The sequence below is a fragment of the Perca flavescens genome, chromosome 3 (assembly GCF_004354835.1).
Source record: "Perca flavescens isolate YP-PL-M2 chromosome 3, PFLA_1.0, whole genome shotgun sequence".
Lineage (NCBI taxonomy): Eukaryota > Metazoa > Chordata > Actinopteri > Perciformes > Percidae > Perca > Perca flavescens.
Window position 1 is genome coordinate 38,761,944 of NC_041333.1, and position 13,720 is coordinate 38,775,663.

The window sequence follows — 13,720 nt, forward strand, 5'->3', positions numbered from 1 at the left end:
TGTTAAGACTGTTTTCCGATGCCAGCCACTCCTTTGTCATCACCGTTCTGATTGGTTCTTCTCTTCCAGGTGGGGTTTTAAAGATGTCTTCACATCTGATTATTGTTTCTGGTCTGTCTGGTTTTCTGGATGCTATTTCAATCTGTCTGACCTCATGTTCATCATTGACCTCTGCAGTTCCTCCCTCCATGATGAAGATCTCTGTGAACATCTGATTCAGAAGGGTTGGGTTTCCTGCTTTAGCAATCCCCTCAAACACACACTGGAACTTTTTCTTCTGGTTATACTTGAGTTTACGCTGACAAACTCCAGAATTACTTCCTGAAACAACACACAAACAAGGAAGATCAATAAGTCAAAGAACATATTTCAACATTAGATGTCCTCAAATAATTAGCAGATATTTAATGCATATTCTCAGACATTAGTAAATATAAATCTGTTAAAATCCTCTTACTGCTCTGCAGACTGTCAGCCAGCTCCTCCTGCTTCATTCCCTCAGGAAGTGCAGTGTGATCTTCAGAAATGCCTCTCTGCTCCTTCTCCTCTGTTCTTCATCCTCATCCTCACCATCCAAAACCTTCTCATCCTCCCTCTGACTCTCTAAGTATTCTGGGTAATCTGGACTCAGAACCTTCTGAAACTTCTTCAGCTCGTTCTTTACAAAAGTGACGATGCTTTCCTCCAACAGCTGGAACAGAATGATAAACTCAACATTTAGTTTAAAGAACTCAACACGTGATTCATCTCTCAGTCTGAAGGCCTGCTGGTTTGAAAAGAGCAGCATGGAGACTATTGGGATCTGAATGGTAGTTTATCATTTAATCTATAGTTAATAATGACAACTTTCTTTTAATATGTACACACCATAAATATGGAGTCCAGGTCTGTTTGCTGCTGCAGGTCAGACTGACCACCAAGGCCCTCTGAGCTCTCCTGTTGAACTCTGTAGAGACAACATCAAGTGTAAGACCATTTAATGATCTGTGCATAGTCCTTATGATGACAAAATGGCAACTGTGTCTATTGAGATAACACAATGGAGTGTGATGTGGTTCAGGTCAATAGTTTTAGACACATACATGGACACGTTCATTGGCTACACCACCAAATGCATCGATGGACGTCTTATCGAGGATTACTGTACGAACAATCCTGACTAAGAAGAATCTTTTTTTAACAGGGACAGCAATGCCACAAAATGAGCCACTAAAGGGCAGAAGGGTACTTCACAACAACAGTTTTCTTTTTAAAGAGGTGCAATTGAATACACCATTAGTTTGAGGATTTGTTTGGAGCCGACATGCTTTACCTTCGTTGTTTGTTTCTAATAACTCACTCACAGGAAGGCAAAATGTTCCCACACCATTGACTTCAGGGAAGAAGGAGAATTTTCCAGTTCTGTTGTGTTTCCGGCATCTCCAACTCTGATGAGTAAATGTTACCCATTGTCTTTAGCTGCATGCTACCAGTATTAAAGTTTAAAGTTGTGTCTGTTTTTTTCTTTGGTCAAACATTAATATAGGCTGGGATGTAGATTTGAAAACAATACTGGGGAATTGTAGATGGTGCTCCTGATTTAGATAGTCCAAATAAGCTCATTTGGATAAATTCTGAATTTAAAATCAAAATCGTGACATGTAGCATATTGACAAATGCCTACAACACAGGGTTTTGGGATTTTGGAAGTACAATAAGTCAGGTATGTGCTCCGGAGAGCTATGAGTAGTGTGAAGTAGTCTGGATCAATGAAGTATATTTCAGTATAATTGTCTGACATCTGGCGCATGCCCTTCACCTTCGATCTTTTTTGTTGCCGTTCTCCAAATCCCTTTGCTAGGGAAACAACAACACCTAGCCAGAGTTGGAAAGTAACAAAATACATTTACTCATGTTACTGTATTGAGTAGTTTTTTTGTGTATTTTGTATTTTTCAAGTAGTTTTTAAAATCTGTATTTTCAAATGTACTTGATTACATTTTGAGTGAAGCATTGTATTTCTCTACATTACAAATCCCATCCGTTACTGAGTAAAAAAAAAAATGAAAGGAAGAAAATAAATCGTGCCCGGAATGACTACACCAGACCATAGACTGTAATGCACCCTGAATGCACCAGCATTTTTTATTTTGCGCGAACGTAGGCAGGTTCTTCTTCTCTGGTTGCAAGTCGCAATTAAAAAGAAGTAGAAGAACAACTGCAATGTGTCGCACTGTCGGACCCATGGAAACGGTCGGACCTGGAACTGAGTGGGAGACGTTAGCATGGACGTAAATGAGCTGTTATCCTAAAAATGACTTGACTGATGCAGAATGCGCACCGACATCTGAAGCTTTGCTAGTTATGCTGCAAAAGCAACAAGGTATCCAGGGATGCAGCAGTCAGGACCAGCTTTGTGACAAACCACAAAATCGCCAAAACAGTAAGCCATTTTCTGAGGGGGAGTTTATTAGAGAGTGTTTGGTGGACTCTGCTGCGCGAATATGCCCAGAGGAAAAAAGAGACGTTTGAGAATGTGTCGCCTGACATAAAATGAATATTGAGCAGAATTAAGTTTATCCTATTGGTCCGGCCCTCCACAACAGTCCCTGATTCTCATGTGGCCCCTTGGGAAAATTAATTGTCCACTCCTGCCAGGACAACGTATGTAGGAGACTGACTACATTAATTCACATACATCTAATTAGCTCATACGGGCTACTTAGGTGTGTAGAAGCTAGCTGCTAGTCTGGGCTGTGAACATTATGTTCTGTTTGTATTAATATAATTAACAGTCTATGGGTCTAACCCATTTATGGAGTCAAAACACATGATTTGGCCTTGATTTGCATTATAACTGTTGTTTGTTTGTGAAGAAAAGAAGGATGGCCTTCAGAACTAACAGTGTATGGTACTTTGACTTTCAATTGATTGTTTGAAAACATTTTATGGGATGGTCTGAACTAAAATTGCAGATTATACCTTTCTAAGGGTCTTAAATGACATGTGTTATGTTGTTATTACATGTGTATACATTTGTATAGATGTGTATACCTTTGTATAGATTTTTCTTTAATTAAAAACAAAATAGTTTTGGATTTATGACCCCTTATCCTATTTTCACTACATGGGAGAGATTCCCCCCCATTTTTTAAAAAAAAGTAACTTTTACTTAAAGTACATTTTAAATGAACTACTTATTACTTTTACTTGATTAATTTTTCAGATAGGTATTTTTACTTGTACTTGAGTAATATTTAATCAAAGTATTGTTACTTTTACTTGAGTACAATATTTTAGTACTTTTTCCACCTCTGAAGCTAGCAAGCTACAAGCTGAAAATGGCAAGTTTTCAAAAAATGAAGATCGTGCAACAAGGCAGTCCTCCTTGGTTCTTTTGGGGAATGATTGTAAAGATTTAAAAATAATGTTTATGGCATTTCTTCTCTAACTGGGACATTTGGGAAAGATTGGTGGGATTGCTGTGGATGATGTACACACGGAGATACACTGGTAAGAGTCAGTGAGGTTTAACCATGTATCAGCTCATTTAAATAGCTCACGTTACTGTATTGTGTCAACAGTTAACTTCATTTAATATTGAATGTGGCGTTTTCTTTTGTGGGGTGCAAATGTTCCACCAAAACAAGTTCTTTCCGAGACTTTTTGCAGAGCCACCGTCGTGTCCGAAGCTTAACGCCGCCCAAAAGATTTGTGATTGGTTCAAAGAAAAGCAAACACCTCAACCTCCTAGGTTGGCACATATTGTTTTTGTTGGGGTTTGTGGAGCCTGGGCTGTCTACAGAGACCACGTTGTTTTACAGTGTGTTCAGGAGATGTTTGCTGTATGTGACAAAAAATGTTGTAGCCTAAAAAACATGTGACATGGCTTAGAGCACCTTTAAGGTGTGTGCAGATCAACTGGAAGATGTCTTCGTCGACATTTTCAACCTCTCACTGCTCCAGAAAAACATTGAGCATTGTTTTTATGTCATTCTGCTGTGCTGTCTCATTGTGGATGTTTTGTATTATTATTGATGCTCAATAAAAATATATTGAAGAAAAAAAAATCTGATTGGCTCAGCCTGACCCTCAGCCATATCACCTCCCTCTGAAGTTACAGAGACCAGTTTTGAATTGTTGGTTACACAGAGAAAACTGAAAAACTTGAGATTAAAAATAAAAAACTGTTGGAGCAGGATGTGTTAAAATGCTCTAAAGGAACTGCCATGCTCCTTAGAGGAAAGGCCAAGGTTAGCACTGTCAGCGAGAGCAGCACTGATGAAGCAGGACCAGGACCCAGAAGAAGAGACATGACAGGTGCACTATTGGTACGTTTGGCAATTATATGTGTGCATTAGGTCAAAGTGGGTTTGAGAGGGAATATGCATTTATTATGCTATTATAACAATGTCTTCCTAAACTCATTCATATATGCCGATAATTCTAGTATATCACAAGTTTACAAGTCTTTTATTTTGTATGTAAATACAGTATGCAACGTATTCAAGTTTATTACTGTTTCTATTATTATTAGTTAAGTCCAGTCATGGTGGTGGTGAGGAGGAAAATGATGAAGAGGAGGAGGACAGGCAGGAGGAGTATGGAGCAGGAGGAACCAGCACAGATACAGTGAAAGGTACAAGTCCAGTGTGCAGAGCTGTAGAACTTAGCGTTGGCTTGTTTTGGTCTCTTTATGTAGTGTTATTATTACTACTATTAAAATGACTTCCAAAAAAGGTTCTGATCTGGTTTATTGGCATTTCTTTAAACCAATTAATCTGTTTGGTGGTTCTGGTCCTGGTATCACTGGGCATCAGATCAGAACCTGGCACTGTCAAACCTAGACCATGAAGTTCAGAGAGTCGGATAATAACAAAGTTTTAAATTCTGACCTTTCATCAACAGCTTGTCCATCTTTAAAGTCAATAGGACAATACATAGACCAGTCACTCTTCATGGACACACAGCTGGGTTCAGGTCCAGGTTTCTGCTGCTGCATCCTGATACAAACAAAGACAGTGGATCAGTAACTATTCACCAAAATGTAATCTGATGAAAGATGCTGTCTCATCGTTGGCTCTTTGTTGACTAATAAAGTAAGAAGTTAATTTTATTTATATATTTATACAGTAGGTGTACACTGTGATGTCACTGCTGACACATTATATCGTTGAGTCTTACAACAGACTACGAAGCTCTGGACCAAGTCTGGATTCTTCTTCTCAGGAGAGTCAGAAAATTACAACGTTCACTTTTAAATTCTTACCTTTCATCAACAGCTTGTCCATCTTTAAACTCAACAGGACGACCCATAGACCGGTCACTCTTCATGGACACACAGCTGGGTTCAGGTCCAGGTTTCTGCTGCTGCATCCTGATACAAACAAAGACAGTGGATCAGTAACTATTCACCAAAATGTAATCTGATGAAAGATGCTGTCTCATCTCAGTTGATAATCAGTCGTTGGCTCTTTTCTGACTAATAAAGTATATAGTTAATATTATATACATATATTTTCAGTGTGAATCATGATGGAGGAGTGATGTGAGTGCTGAGCTCTAACATGGAGAAGAGTCCATCATCATCTCACCTCTGAGCTTTGGTCTGGCTGTCATGGTCCCCACACAGAGTGGTTTTAGAGGGAGGGGCTCCCTCCTCTCTGTCCTCACACTGACTCATAGCAGAGTCCTCACCTGCTGGGAGACATGACCTCTGTTACTATAACAAGCTTTTCATCACAGGACACATTAGTCTCTCATTCCTCTCTAACATGTCACAGATACTGTAGAAAACAGAGAATCAGCTGCTCTTTCCTTCAGACACACACAAACCAAGTCTGTCTCAGTAGTTGGAAGATGGCTGTGGGTTGAATACAACACATGACACCAGGAGGATCTAAGTAGTCTGACAAGTTCTGACACATCCTTCATTTCTCACTGATGATTTAAGCTGTCCCCCATCAGATGATGGAGTTCTACTATCTGTCCACTAGATGGAGCTAACTGACCATCTAATGAGATAAAGATCAGCATCATTAACTCTCTGCTGCTCATGACTGTAAAAACAAACAAATAGGCTGTTACATTATATCTGGGGCTGAGGGGAAGTAGAAGAAAGGGAAGTGGAACTAATGACTTTAGCTGATAATACTTCTGCACTTTTACTTTGATAGACTAAATACATTTAGCTGATAATACTCGTGTACTTTTAACTCAGTAATATCTTCAAAAGTAGAACTTTAACTTTAAGGCTTTGACAGTGTGTATTAGTACTTTTACTGCAGTACAGAATAAATATTAGAGACTTCTGACTCTTTCATGAGTTGCGTGTTTGAAATATGAATAATAAGTGAGTTTCAGTAATGTTTGATGAGTCATTTATTGTCCTCACACTAACAGATCACCTCCAGTCCTGTCTCACTTTGTCAGCAGAGCTACATTTGATTTCTCAAATATTGATTTGGAAACAGCTCCATTATGGTTAGCATGGTTAGCATTGGTTAGCTCCTGTTGTTAGAGCAGCTGGTGATCCTGAACACGGTGGCTGTTAGGATTACGAGTTGATAACTGTTACAGTTAACTCTAACCAAACTAAACTCTTCTCCAACTAAACACATTTTTACAGTTTAATGAAAGATCAAAAATCAACTGAAAAGTGTTACTTACCAGATGTTTAACATGGAGCAAACATCTGTGTCACAACAAGACAAAGTCAAAGTAAAAACTGGAAGTACACCAGTGAGAAAGAGGAAGAGAGGAGGAGAGGGAGAAATGGGATAGTTCTATAAGATCATCTCTCAATGCAAATCAAACCAGCTATTAGGCTAACTGAAATAAAACCATGCCAGTCTCTACGTATGGTGAAGGGTATGTGAGGATGATTAATCCCAAAGGCCAAGGGAACTTTATCAGGATGCATAGTATCCTGGATCCATGAGATAACTGGCCTTTAAAATAATAATCTGCCTGCCTCTAAGGGAATTTAACATAGGGTGTGTACTACTTATGCCCCCTGTATTTTTAGGAAGAACATTTATTTATTTACGATACATTATTCATTCACAAAGAAAATTGGTGTCCTTAAAGGTTGGATTTTTTCCTCATTTTTTATTGTATGATAAATAAAATGCTCTTATCCATGTGCTGGTTGGGCCTCTTGTACCTGTAGATATCAGAGGCTCGTTTAGGTTTGTATGTTAAGCCAAACTCCTCCGGGGCATGTAGTTGGGTCCCCCCTCCCTCTTTATCGTCCTTCTTGAAACTGTGTGACCCTGTTAATCCGGGAAAGGATAAAATCTGTATCTGCTGTTGAATTTGCAACCTGAGAACTACCAAAAGTAAAAAAGGGTTTTTACACCTTTACTAGGTCAAACTCAAGCACTTTTGTTGTTTAGGTCCATTTTAAATCTTTTTTTGCACCACAAACTGTAAATTGCAACCAATACATAGTCAAATGTATTATTTAGTGTTCATATCACATTAAGCTGAAACATTTAGTCCAACAGCCAAAATTCAATTTTTCTATTGTATTAATTGAGAACTAAGGCAAGATATTAAAGAAAATGAGGAGCACTGTGATGGTTTAAATTAAATGACAAAAAGCAAAGGGAAATTTGTATTTATTTCAGACTATCTTCAAAAAACAGTTTTGGACATCTCTTAGTTTTTTAGTTTTTGTTTATTACTGCCTGAGAATACACACAATTGTAAAATATTTTATTAAATTCTAATCCAGTGAACAAACTCTTAATGGTTTGCCATTTGCATGTTTGTCTTTAAACCGTCAAAGTTTCTGCGTGCTGCCTTTTGAATTAATGTCCAAAGATGCTGCCATGTGAGATAATGCAAACCTCAGATCTTAGAATCAAAACATAAGTCAGAGCTGCTCCACTGAAGGCAGCGCCTGACCTAAAGCCAGATATCTGGTTGTAGGCCTTGATTTACAAACTATAAAGACAGAGAAGGTTTGAACAGGTCTTGACTTATATTTAACCCAGAAGACCTGGGACTGTACGGATACAAATACAGATATAAGCCTTCATGCTAACTAAAAAAAAATAAGTCACTTTGCGACATGACGCATAATTTTCTACTGGAACACCCTCTGAACTAAAGTATTAGTGTCCCTGAAATATCCCAAATTGATATTTAATGGAATCGGAAAAAAATGTATTCCTGAAGTCAGTGCTAATGTGAAGTTATTAATTGAACAAGTTGTATTATTCAGTCAAAGATGTGTTTTACTCCTCTTAATAATGCTTCATACTGTACGATGTTAAGACCTGGAGTTTGGTTCTTTTAAAACAGTAAAACACTTTCATTTTCCTTTTTTATCTAGATTTCGTTTCTGCTTATTATCAAGTTGCAACATTCAGGAAAAAAAACATGTATCTTTCAGGGTTACAGTACATGTCTTTCAGCCTTTATGTAGTCTCCATAAAATTTGTTAGTGAGTTAGTGAGCAACAAACACGTTTTCTGCTACACTACCATTTCAAAGTTTGAATCATCTGTTATATTTTAGTTTTAGTTTAGTTTCTTTTCCTTCAATATAAAACAATTTGTTCAAATTAAAAACTGCATAATTCAAACATTTACAATTTCATTTTCTTTTGGAATGACAATATTCAAATTTCAATTTAGTCAATCATCACTTTTGTTCTTTTTTAAAATCTTAAATTCAAAACTTTTACTTGAAGCAGAGTACTTTTTTACAGAGTACCTCTAAGTTAAAGATAGTTTGGTTCTTCACCCCTGGTTACCTGTAGGGAGGCCAGTGATCCTCTCTCCATCAGCTCCAAACCACACCAAGCTGTGCTGAAAAGCCAGACTTGGTGTTTATCGGTAGACCTTTTGAAGACCCCTAGGACACAAATAACTTCTTCTTGCATCCTCTTGATCTCAAGCAAAGATGCATTGGTCCTGTGTGTGTTTGTTTGCATTATAAGTGATACACACAACTTAATGTAATTACAAACAGAAAACTCTTTGTAAGCACTTACCCGTCGTCATGACGAAGCAGTTTAATGGCCACGTCACAGGCCCACTGACGATGCCTGGCTTTGTAGATTTGTCCGAAAACCTCCGGAGCCAATCACCTTCCAGTCCTGGAGGCTGGAGTCTTCAACAAACTGTTCCATAGTTCACTGTAGTAGCAAATTACTTATTATCATGATAATTAGTTTAGTGACTCCAACATGTGTTTGTACAATGGAAATAAATGCACAAAATCCAAGATGGCTGACTCCTGCTGGGTGACAGGACATGATAGCAATGATCCCATCAAATTTTGAACATAAAAGGAACTTTATCATGTGTCATATGTCATTTTACTTTGATACTTTAAGTACATTTAGCTGATAATACTTTTTTGCTTTTACGACAAGGCAGAACTTCAAGTTGTACTAATAAGTCATTTGATGGTACTTTTACTGCAGTACAGAATGATCTTATGGTAATTCTGTCATGCAGTAAAAGTACAAACAACTCACTGTCAAAGTACAACTGGGTTCTGGATCAAAGCTGTCTGACCAGTTTGGACCCTCCCTGTTTTTCACTGATGTGAACTCAGAGAACATTCTGCTGTTGTTTAGACCTGAGAACTACCAACAGTAATACATGCTAATCATTCTCAAACCATCTCCTTTAACTCAGATGGACACTCATTAGAATCATAGTCTATCTCTAAAAATCTGAAGAACAACCCAGAAAGAACCATTTCTTCTGTCCAGTCAAACAGATTGAATCAAAGTGATTCTGTTCATCAACCATTTCCAGATTCCTCTGGTCAGATTCTCACCTGCTGAAGTCTCTTCAGGTCACTTTCAGACACTTTCCTCCTTCATGTGTCGAGGAAACTCTGGGAGAGAAGAAGCTGCTCATTGGCCCTCGTCAGTCCTGGTGTCGATGTGCATTTGATCTGAAGACGCCGTCACAGTTCATAACTTCAGAGTCAGAGAGCTGTGTCAGAACCAGTCCAACCTGTCCACACACCCAGTCAGTGTGAGAGAAGTCCCCCATCAGATGATGGAGTTCTACTATCTGTCCACTAGATGGAGCTAACTGACCATCTAATGAGATAAAGATCAGCAACTGGTACAGCAGCAGATATCTCTCCAAGTGGCCTCCGTGTCACATATTACTTTGATACTTTAAGTACATTTACCTGTTAATATTTACTACATTAATACTTTATTTACACTGCTTGTTTTTGTCCAACATTTACCTTTACATGTAGCGCTCCCTCACTCTTGGCTGAGAAGAAAATCTCCAAATTAAAACAATAAAAGCATCTTTCTCCTGACTGCAGCTCGCAAATCAACACAGCAAAAGCAACAACGTTAAAAATACATTTAAATATCTTCTCACATGTGTCTCTAGAGCACAGGCGGCGCCCGACCTGTGTGACCTCATGTTGCAGTGGATTGTGGGATACGCTTCATGCTGGAAGCTGCACTTTATATTCTAGCTGGAAGGAAATAAAAGGGGGGTGTATAGTGGGATTGCCCCTTTCTGGTCTACATGCCCCCTGCCTCTGATGAATTATTTTTTTTCCCGGTGGGGACACAATGTGATTAATGATGCTTCACCAATAGACCAGATATTATATACCTAAAATAGAAGTATTAAACTCTACTGGAGGCTACATTACACGCGTAACGTGAGCAGAGCTGATGTTCCAACACTACGCTTCCACCATAACCATCAGACTGGAGACAGCAGGCAGAGAGCAGCGTAGTGGTGCATATGCTCCACACAGATCCAATCTACAAGGTAGAAACAGGACAGGCTTCTATTTAGAGTTTTACCAGAGGTGTGTGTGGCCCTTTCACACAGAAATGGATCATAAAGTGTCTATATTTCTTTTAAATGAAACTACCGATATACAGGAAACGACTTAATGACTGTCAGTGAGCGTGTTGGCAGTTTGGTTTGGAGAGTTTGTGTTTTTATTTCTTGTTTCCCTCCCCTGCGTCCTCTGACAACAGCTGACAGTAGATTAACGTTTTCACAGCTCTGTGCCGGCTCAAAAAAACTGAAGAAACAACAACAATCCCAAAGCAAAAGCTCTCCGTCTGGCCTGTGACTCCCACAATCCTCCACCGTGTGGCGCTGCAGGTGGAGCCGGTTAAAAGATACATTCCACGGCACATACGCTCCGCTAACAGTCTGCATACGTTACGCCTTCACTGTAGCCAAAGCGTGAGTAAAGCTCTGTAACGTCAACAGTCTTTAGTGGGGGGGGAGATAAACTGGGAGCTGCTACAGAGATCTGTTGGATCAGCGGCAGTTTGAAGATGTGTTTAGAGGCCAAGAGGGGACTGGGAGCTCCATACATTTTATACTTTTTAATCCTCAATTCAAACTACAAAGTAAAATCAAATTAGACTGTATAATAATATTAATCCTTAGAGTTTTTGGGACAAAGAGTCTATGTACATGAAGGGTTGTTTGTTCCACAATGACAAAACTATCAGATCTGCAGAGGGTCAGTTACTGGCTTGTAAGAGAACTAAAATCCAAACTTTAAGAGTCTGACTGGCCAACAGGAATAAAAGAGGGGAAAAGCATTAAGATGAGACAGCCATTAGGCAGAAAGGTTAGAACCCTAGTGCTACCAAAGCAGAAGGTAATAGCAGAACCATTAAAAGGTGAAGGAAGTAAGGTCAGTATTGGGATGGCATTTATTGTTGAGGAGTCATTCTGCAGCAATGGAAACAAGTCACACATTTAGAAACTTTGGTTTTTGTCATCACACAAGGCTAATAGATTATGAATTATTGATATAATCAAGTGTAGCAGTCATTAACATGTGTCCTTGTTTGTAGACAGCTGTGATGCTCCACCAGATGTTCCAGCTGCAGTCAGTTAGCTGCACATGTCCAAACTGTGCAGCTTGATGCAGAATCAACAGTAGCAGTTGACAGGCTGTTGTTCTACCTCACATTCCTCCTGTTTAACTACACTGGGCACTTTTCCCCAGGTTTGGGAAAAGACTTGGGGGGCCATATTTGGCACGAGGTTTAGGGCTCCTCCCCTTAAGAAAATGGGACGATAAAAAAAAAGCAATTTGACAGCATTTTGGAGCATTATTATGACCATATCTGTGTCTAAAACAGTTAGTTGTGATGCTCAGATTGATTTTACATCAACTTGGCTTCGGTACTGTCCAAACCTGCTGGAGTCTGTGATGAAGACTGAAGCTAAAAGTTCAGATATAATATTCACAAAGTCAACATGAATTAAAGTGGTTGGACTCCCAGTGTGTGTGTTGGTTGGCTGTCCCAGCTGATTTCTGCTGATTGGAAACATCTCCAACTTTCCATCCGACAACTGAAGAAGGAAAGTGAACCGACAGCAGCACCTGTCTGTCCATCAGTCACCTGGAGCGGGGGGGGGGGGGACACGCACTTCTGCTGTTCTGCCAAAAAGTGATCTCAGCCCCTACCTTTACACTGAAAGGTTGTTTCTGCCTCAAAAATACTGGATTTCAATCATATCTGACAGATTATAGCCCACAAGAACTTAACCAGTTTAAATACATTCTTTAAGAAGCAAAACATCCATAAAATGCACGTTTCCACTTGCCAAAAAGTGATCGTAGCTCCTAGCTTGTGTTTGAACGGTTGTTTCTGAAGAGAAGATGAGAGCGAGCAAACAAGACACATGTTCATGTCTTAATCATCAAAATAATCTGCCTCAGGTTGAGCAGAATAAAAGTGAAATAAAAAGTGACAAAACTATACTAAAGATTAAAGTCAAAGTAGCAATAGGCTACCACAGTGTAGAAATACTCTGTTACAAGTAAAGATCCTGCAGTAGAAAGTCTACTGGAGTCAAAGTAGGCTACATACTTACTCAGCACTAACTGGAAGTATTCAAAGTAAAAGTACTCATTGTGTACATTTCAGAGTGTGAAATTATGGAGCCTTCAAGCCTTCATCTTCTGAAAGATGATATATTTTCTATTTTAGGCACAAGTCTTATTATGGTGTGTAACAAGATTAAAATGATAGATGTTTAAAGCCTTCAGTGTGAAAAGGTTTAATGAACAGGCTCTTTTTAGCGTGTTCATGAACAACACTGATAAGCAAGTTGAGCAAAATAAAAATAATAATAAATTGAATTTATATTTGGGCCAGTTTGGGCCAGAGGAGCTGGATTTTTTATATTACATAATTCATGTAGTTCTACTGGAACATAGGGTCAGTTTCAGCAAATATGACAGAAAGTTAGTTTTATAAGACTTACCTACTGCATCTTTAAAACGTAACTCTCGCTAAAATGCATCCTAGGGTATTTCTGTGAATGTACGTGAGTCAAACTTTAGTTTAAAAGCATATTTAGGACCGAATCGCCACTTTTAAGATTCACCATATTCTCTTTTTTTTTTGGGTCAAATGGCCTTCTGAATGGGAGTGCTAGGGGCACTTTCATGCTAGTCTCAAAATAGTTATTTTTAAAACACTAAGAAGGCTCGACACAACATGAAACTTTGCTCAAAGTATCACCAGGGGCTCTACACGTGGACGAAAGCATTGACAACATTGTTTGTGAACACAGATTTACTAAAAAGAAAGTTTTTGAGCAACTCACCGCAGCTGTTGTTGTTTCCAGCCACTACCACCTCGGCAGTCAAAACGAGTCGATATCCGAATGCGAAAGAACAGACTCCATATGAGGCTCCTTTTTCAACTACAAAGTCAATATTGTTTTTCAATAACGAAAAAAAAAACGAC

The 13,720-nt window shown here is 38.9% G+C and overlaps 3 protein-coding genes and 1 long non-coding RNA gene across 4 annotated transcripts in view; 1 reads left to right on the top strand and 3 right to left on the bottom strand.

Moving 5' to 3' along the window:
* Positions 1–13,720, bottom strand: part of LOC114552945 (heterochromatin protein 1-like) — a 600,023-nt gene that overhangs the window by 538,715 nt on the left and 47,588 nt on the right. The gene's annotated exons all lie outside the window — the stretch shown is intronic.
* The window catches only part of LOC114553107 (NACHT, LRR and PYD domains-containing protein 3-like), a 582,600-nt gene that overhangs the window by 535,611 nt on the left and 33,269 nt on the right, over positions 1–13,720 (bottom strand). The window lies entirely within an intron of this gene.
* LOC114553116 (zinc finger protein 271) overlaps positions 1–13,720 on the top strand; it is a 687,947-nt gene that overhangs the window by 19,594 nt on the left and 654,633 nt on the right. The window lies entirely within an intron of this gene.
* LOC114553139 (uncharacterized) lies at positions 591–931 on the bottom strand. The gene is made up of 2 exons (XR_003692249.1): positions 868–931; positions 591–691 (listed from the first exon to the last, which is right to left on the bottom strand). It is a non-coding gene; the product is annotated as an uncharacterized LOC114553139 (long non-coding RNA).